The following is an 8,319-nucleotide window of genomic DNA, read 5'->3' on the forward strand; positions in this document are numbered from 1 at the left end:
AGATTTATTGTGGATTTTTTTTCCAAAAATTTATGGTAACATTGCCTTAAAGTGGTTTCCAATTCACAGTGCAAATTAAGTAAATAGTTCTAACTCAGGTGCATCTATTCCTAATCTATCTCTGACAAGGACATATATTTTAGTGCTAAAGCCTCATTCATCAAATCTGAACATCTAAGTGATCTTAACTTAGAAGATAGTAACATATTCCTGTACTATTTATGTATCCAATTATAGGTTATAATTGCCCATAAGGGAAGCCATTAAGAATGCAAAAACTTCTTACAGACACTGCTGTAGCAGAGCTACATGCATTCCAGCCACGATAGAATTCTTGTTGGTGAAAGAAAATAATAACATGGGAAAGTCCAATCAATCTTCTGTGACAGATTTGTCCTGCTGGGACTTTCTGGCTACCCAGAGCTTGAGGCCATTTACTTTGTTCTGGTCCTGTGTATGTATCTGGTGATCTTGCTTGGAAACGGAGTTATCATCATCGTAAGTGTCTATGACTCTCCCTTGCACACCCCTATGTACTTTTTCTCAGTAACTTATCATTCTTGGATATCTGCTACACTAGTTCTTCTATTCCCCTATTCCTCAGTAGTTTCTTAACTTCAAAGAAAACCATCTCCTTCTCTGGGTGTGGAGTGCAAATGTTTCTTTCATTTGCTATGGGAGCCACAGAGTGTGTCCTTCTAAGCATGATGGCATTTGACCGCTATGTGGCCATCTGTAACCCTTTGCGATACCCCATCATCATGAGCAAGGCTGCTTATATTCCCATGGCTGCTGGGTCCTGGATTGCAGGAGCTGTCAATTCTATGTTGCAGACCTCTCTTGCAATACGCCTTCCTTTCTGTGGGGATAATGCCATTAATCATTTTACCTGTGAAATCTTGGCTGTCTTAAAATTGGCTTGTGCTGATATTTCCATAAATGTGGTTAGCATGGCTGTTGCTAATATGATTTTTCTTGTGGCCCCAGTACTTTTCATTTTTGTTTCATACGTTTTCTTTCTCTCCACCATCCTGAGGATTCCTTCTACAGAGGGAAGACGCAAAGCCTTTTCCACCTGCTCTGCCCACCTAACTGTGGTTATCATATTCTATGGAACCATCCTCTTCATGTATGCAAAACCTAAGGCCAAAGGCTCTTCTGGTGCAGACAAAGAACAAGTCACAGACAAAATTATCTCTCTCTTCTATGGTGTGGTGACACCTATGCTCAACCCGCTTATCTACAGTTTGAGGAACAAAGATGTGAAAGCAGCTGCAAAGAATATACTGTACAGGAAACGTTTTGTGGAGAAAACATGAATGTTTCTATATTAAAATTTTTTTTTTACTCTAAGTGCAGGGCTAATTCTCACTTGGAGGTTCTAAAATAAATATAAGAGGTGATAATAATCACTAATTCTTGAAATCCTTGTTTTTCTGTTTCTGATATTTAAATGAAAGAGTAATATATGGCTAACCTTTTCCCTTCATGACAGGCTAAGGAGAAGAGGAAGAGAAATTGATGGTTAAAAAATGCTGATCCAAGCTGTGCTTGATGGTTAAAAAATTCTGATCCAAGCTGTGCTCTTCCTCATGGATAACAAAATTTAGTTTAAACCTAGAATGTTGAGTTCTGTAATCTCATGTAAAAGGAAGTACCATTTTACTAACAACCTCTTATCTCCTATGTGCACAAGTTTTCTAGTCATATTGTTCTTAAGAATATCAAGTAGAAAGGGTCTTATATGGACCTGAATGCCATGTAAACTCCCCATTAAGTAATTCTTTTTATATTTTTATTGTCCATGCTTGCAGAATATGTTGTTTATGTTCATTGTGTAGAGTTGGTACAAGAATTATAACACAGATCAATTCTTCTTTATATTCTTTCCTTCCCTATCCTCTTCCCTCCCTCCATCTCCTGAGCTCTTTCTTATTTGATAAAGATCTATTGCTCTATTTCCTATTCTCTATCCTTGATTTTTCTCTTTATTTATAATTTGGATTTCTTTATTTATAATTTGTATGTAAGAGAAAATATATGATATTTGAGCTTTTGTGTCTGATTTATTTCACTTAACATTATGGTCTCAAAGTACATCCATTTTGCAACAAAAATTCAAGTTTATCTTTCTTTATGGCAGAGTAGTACTTCATTTTCGGTAAATACCACATTTTCTTTATCCAGTCATCTTTTGATGGACATATGGGGTGCTTTTAAGATTCGCTATTATGAATTGTGCTACTATAAATATGGGTCTGCATGTATCAATGTAATATGAGTTTGTTTGCTTGTTTGTTGTCTTTTTAGTCAGAAAGAGACCTAGAAGGGGAATAGCTGGTTCAAACGGAATTTTTGGTTTTAGTTTTTTGGGAAATATTTTTACTGATTTCCATAGTGCTTGTACTAGTTTACATTCCCTACAGCAACGTAGAAGGGCTCTTTTACTCTGCAATCTTGCCAGCATTTGTTATTATTTGATCTCTTGATAATGGCCATTTGTTCTTGGGCATCTTGTTGTTTTCATTTGAACTTCTCTAATGACCAGTGATGTTGAGCATTTCTTCATATATTTATTGACCATTTGCTCTCCCTGCTCCTCTTTCTCTTCACTTTCCCCTTCTCTGCTTCCTCCTCCTCCTCCTCCTTCTTCTTCTTTCTCTTTGAAGTTTCTAGTCATTTCAGTTGCCAATTTTTTGACTGGATCTTTTATTTGGGGTTTTAACTTTTGTGAGTTTTTGTGTACTTTAGAAATTAGTCTCTTTTTTGAGACAGGGTCTTGCTATCTAGTTCAGGCTGGCCTTGAACTCACTCTGTATCTCTGACTGGCCTCTAACTCACAGCAATCTTCCTGCCTCAGCCTCCTGAGTAATGGCATTTCAGGTATGCAACACCATGCCTGGTTCAGACATTAGTCCTCTGTCAGAAGCATAGCTGGAAACATTTTTTTTCCATTCTTTAAGTTGTCTTTTCACTCTGTTGATTTTTTTTTTATTGTGCAAAAGATTTTAATTTTATATGATCTCAGTTGTTGATTTTTGATAGTATTTCCTGTGCAACCAGGGTTCTGTTCAGAAAGTCCTTGCCTAAACGTATGATTTCAAGAGTTTTTATATTTTCTCTTCCAGCAGGCTATATATTTTTGTTTTAGCATTTAGTTCTTTGATCCAGTTTGATTTTAGCTTAGTACATGGTGAAAGATATGGGATTATATTCAATCTTCTGCATGTGCATAGCCTGTTCTCCCAGCATCATTTGTTAAAGAGGCTGTCTTTCCTCCACTGTGTTTTTTTTTTTTTTTTTGGTTTTTGGTTTTTTTTTCCAGTACTGGAAATTGAACTCACGATCTTGCTCTTGCCAGGTTGCCCCTGTGCCTCTGAGCTAAATCCCCAGTCCCTCTCCACTGTAAGTTTTTTTCCCCCTTTTTCAGGGATGAATGCACTTTGGATTGCTTGTACATCCTCTTTTCTGTTGCACTGATCCTCATTTCTGTTTTTGTGCCAGTGTCATGTTCTTTTAATTACTGTAGCTTTGTTATAAAACTTGAAGTGCAGGGCCGGGCGTGGTGGTGCACGCCTGTAATCCTAGCACTTGGGAGGCTGAGGCAGGAGGATCATTGAGCATTGGAGACTAGCCTGGGCTACAAAGTGAGCTCAAGGCCAGCCTGAACCCCATAGCAAGACCCTGTCTCAAAAAAAAAAAAAAAAGACAAAAAAATAAATAAAAAATAAAATAAAATTTAAAAAAAACTTCAAGTTCAAAATTGTGATGCCTCTGGCGTTATTTTTGTTAACGAGGACTGCTTTTGCTATTCTGGATATCTTTTGGTTCCATAGGAATTTTTGGACTTTTTTCTCCAGTTCTGTTAAGAATGGTGTTGGTACTGTACTTTCACTGGGATTACACTAAATCTGTATAAGAATTTTGGAAGTATGGCCATTTTGACTATACTGGAATTGCCTATTCAGGAGACATCATTCCATTTTCAGTTGCCTTTTTCAATCTCCTTTTTCAGAATACTGAAGTTTTCATTATAGAGGTCTTTCACTTCCTTAGTTACATTATTTCCTAAGTATTTAATTTTTCTTGGTGCTTTGTAAATGGCATTTTTCCAATTTATTTCTCAGTGGTTCATTATTAGAGTACAGGAACACTATTGATTTTTGTGTGTTGATTTGTATTCTGCTATATGACTGAAATTGGTTAATTCTAAAAGTCTTTTGGTGGATCTTTTTGAATCTTCTAGTGAAAGACCATGTCAAGTTCAAATAATGATAATTTGATTTTTTTCCTTTCCTATATGTATTCCTTTTATTTCTTTTTCTTACACAATTGCTTTTGCTAATATTTCAAATACTATGTTGAATAGGAGTAATGATAGTGGGAATTTTTATCTTTTCCTGATTTTAGAGGGAACACTATAATATGTTAGCAGTAGATTTGTCTTAAATGGCTTTTATTAATTGAGTTTCTTCTTTATTTTCTTCAGTGTCTTTATCATGAAAAGTTGTTGGATTTCGTCAGAGGCTTTTTCTTTGTCTATTGAGATGATCTTGTGATTTTTCCCTTGGTTTTGTTGATGTGATGTATTATCTGTGTATGTATCTATTAAGGGCTACATCTCAGGATTAGCTCCAGATGGCTCCATAATGTAGATAAAAATATTTAGGCTCATAAAAAAACTCACACAACCCCTAAATTGTAGCCAGGATTTAATCCGACTCTCCATCTATATTTCATATATTAATTTTGAGTAAGTTAAGTCAAACTCAAAGAGGTATTTCAAGAGAATAAAAGGAATTATGAGAAATCCTTAAAAAGTTAAAAATTTAATTTGTCTATTAATGATGTTGACATTTCCCTGAATAATTACAATTTTGATTTTGAATCAAAGATTTTTATGTATGTATGTATGATGAAAATTGAAATTCCTCCAAAAAAAAGAAACATTTATTCCAAAGTCTAAAATAACAGTGTTTTCTAAAAATCATCTTCCAATATTTGGAGTTCTTTTAAAATTTGTTCTCAAAAGTTGAATAAGAGTTTGTAATACAGAACTGGGGCAAAATAAAAGCAGGAAGAGTGATACATTAGACAACGCTAACACATATAACTGACCATCCACTCAAGGTCAAGGTTTTACTAAGGGAAAATATTTAGAATAAAGTTATTTATTGCTCCTGAACCAGAGAGAAATAGTTTCTTTATATTTACTTGTCAATCAATTATCAGAGAATATTGTACACGGATATCCTTTGGTCTTGTCCATCTCAGGTGATCTCTTCAATGTTTTATATTCAAACTTTTATATTTTTTGTCTTCTCCTTCATTTAAAGAAAAGCTCATATTTTGCTAAAAGTGTTTGGAGTAATATGAGATGAACTAATATGTGAAGTCCTTTTCTTTTATTTGAAATACTTGGACTTGTATTTTTACTGTTTCCACTTTTAATTAATTAATTCAACAATTACTGATATCAGCTTACTTAACTTGGTAATGGACTTTGTATATTGAATAGTGAGCCACGGCTGTGACCTTGAGTATATTTCAGAAGCTATCAAATGATTATAGCATAAAAGTAAGCCACAGTAGGAGAGATATAGATTAGGGCACCATAGAGGAGGGAATAACTAACTCTAGGGAAACATCAGAAAGCTTTGCAGAGAATCTCACATTCTGTCTGTCTGTTCTGATATTGCTAAAATTTCACTGGAGAAGAAGGACTAATGTGTCAACACAGAGGAACCAGCCTGTGCTATTATTATCCTGAGCTGTGAAAGAACATGAAAGAATTGGGTAACAGAACCCAGTATGTGCAAGGAGACAACATGAGCATGGAAAGAAGGTGAAATCTGTGGAAGGAAATAGAGTGTTATGGTTTGTGTCTGAATGTCCTCCCAAAGCCTCATACAGTTATGGGGCAGGCTTCTAGAGTTTATGATTGATTCATGGTCCAATGCTGGGATCATTGGTGTGAGAGTTACACCCACCCTAGGATGGACAGTTTGCATACAATGTAAGGGAGGGAAAGAGGTTGCTTGCCACAGCTCCTCCCTTTTGCTGTTTTTGCTTTTGCTATTTCCTGTGGCCATGAACTGTTGCCCTTTGCCATGTGCCACTCTGCCTTGGAACCAGCCAAGTGTGGACTGAAACTTCCACCAACTGTGAACTAAATAAACCTTTCCTTCCTTAATATGGGTGTCAGGTATTTTGTCTCAGCAATGAGAGAAAAGTAACGGAGACAAAAAGATTGGGATATGATAACATCCCTAGGTATAATTTTAAAAAGTGTAAGTGAAAAAGGCTTAATTTCAAATATTTGTTGTCTTACTCCCATAAACTTAGTTGTACTTCTTAGATCACTTGTCCCTACATTTTTGTGAGGTCAGTCATTTAAAAAATAATAGGTTAGTCCTGAAATTTCTGAAATTCTGTTTCTGTATGTAATATTCCTGTTTTTAAAAAACTTTGCCTCAAAATATGTCATTTTATCTTATTCATGAACTCAAAGATATCAGTTTCTCATAATTTCATTCAGCATCATTATCTACTCATGGATTATTTTACATGCCCTAGCACTTCTGCATTACTCAGGCGAGGACTATGAGGGTCATTACTCCACAGAATAAGTCAATTAGTTTGTCTGAAGCAGTGTCTTTGGCTATTGGCTTCATTTACATGAAGAGGATCATCCCATAAAAAACAATCCCCTGTGTGCACTTCACAGGTGGGAAAATCCTTTTTCCTTCCTTCAGGTGAGTTGATTTCAGTATGCTGTAGGTGATGAAAATATAGAAAATAGAAAATCACTGGAGTAAAAAAGAAAATATTACATTTCCCAACAGTATTATATGCTCATCAAAAGAAACATTCATGGAGGCTAGCTTCGTTAAAAATAACATTTTAGATGGGAACCTCAGAGATTTTTTGATAGCCACATAGAAGTCATACATTGTCACTGCCAGTCATACATTGTCACTGCTCACACTTTGCAGACCCCATAGCACAGCAAAAAGAAGACAGTTGTATAATAAACCTGTGTGGGGAAGTGTTTTTTCTCTGATAAAAAGTTTATCAACATGAAGACCAAAGTAGATGTAATTCAGTATTTAGAATGGAGGGGGAGTCATCACCAAAGAACAAATACATAGGCAGGAGGAAGTAGGAAAAGCATAATAGTTAGGATGGTCTATAATCTAGCTGCTATCCCCTGGGAGTGTTACTAGTTATTACTAAGAAAATGACAAGAAGGAGTTCTTGTCAACTTCTGGGTACCCAGAAACACTTCTCTGAGAATGAACTCAGTCTTTGTAGTCCAATTTTACTTTTTCACATGCAGAGTAATTTAGAAAAAGATACATGTGAGTTAAATAAGCAGTCACATATTATATGAAGTAAATTGGAATTGAAGTAGGTCTTACAACTATGCTAGCTCTAGCTGCAGCAGTGGTAAGAGTAGAGAGATTCGTTTATGGGATTCTTCTACTTCATAAAGCAATGGAGTGGCATTTGTAGCTTATTAGATATTCAAAGTTCTATGTTCGACTTTTAGAGATGCTTGAGATCTGAGCCAAGGAAGAACTATTTGTATTTTTAAACAATTATTTATTATTACTGATGCAGTTAATACAGACACTCCACTTTGAAAATAAATATTTTGGATGTCTTAATAAGTTCAACATAGACTTATTTACCTTATTTTATCCCATGCTAGTCATTATACCATTGATTAAGGGTTTATAGTTTTCAAATCCATTCATGTACAGTACTCATTTTGTCATCACTATAATTCTTGAAGGAAAATGAAATCTAGAGATAAAATTTATATCAAATCATGGTAACTGAGTGAGCTATATGAATGGTTTGATTTCTGACTTCAAATCTTAGCCATTTTCTTTTTTACTATACTTTTTTTCATTATCCAAATAGTATGTAAGGTGGCTAAGGGTTGGGAATCAGACATCCTATGAAATAATGCTTTCCAGGTGATTGTAAAGTACAACCAAGAAAGATGGCCACTGGTCTAGTTCAGTGTTTCACAAACCTCATTATTCCCAGGAATCACCTGATGAATCTTTGTAGAATACTCTCTCATGTGGTAGGTCTGAGTGGGTGCCAATAACTCCATTTATTAACAGGTTTCAGGAGAGGTTGCTTGTCTATAGAACATACCTGCATATGTTCTTAAAGGAGACCACCCCTCTCCCATTCCTTAGCACCACTGGTTCTTTAGTGTAAGATGGTAATTAATAGGCAATGTGAAAGAGTATCCTGGTGCTAGTTGGAGGTGATACTATTGTGTAGTTTATACTAGGCTTA

The 8,319-nt window shown here is 35.4% G+C and overlaps 1 pseudogene; it reads left to right on the plus strand.

Moving 5' to 3' along the window:
• The first annotated feature begins 358 nt into the window (after positions 1–358).
• On the plus strand, positions 359–1,319 carry LOC102005937 (annotated as a pseudogene).
• Positions 1,320–8,319: the final 7,000 nt, after the last annotated feature.

This window comes from Chinchilla lanigera, unplaced genomic scaffold (assembly GCF_000276665.1).
Source record: "Chinchilla lanigera isolate Chin_1 unplaced genomic scaffold, ChiLan1.0 scaffold00018, whole genome shotgun sequence".
NCBI classification, from domain to species: Eukaryota; Metazoa; Chordata; class Mammalia; order Rodentia; family Chinchillidae; genus Chinchilla; species Chinchilla lanigera.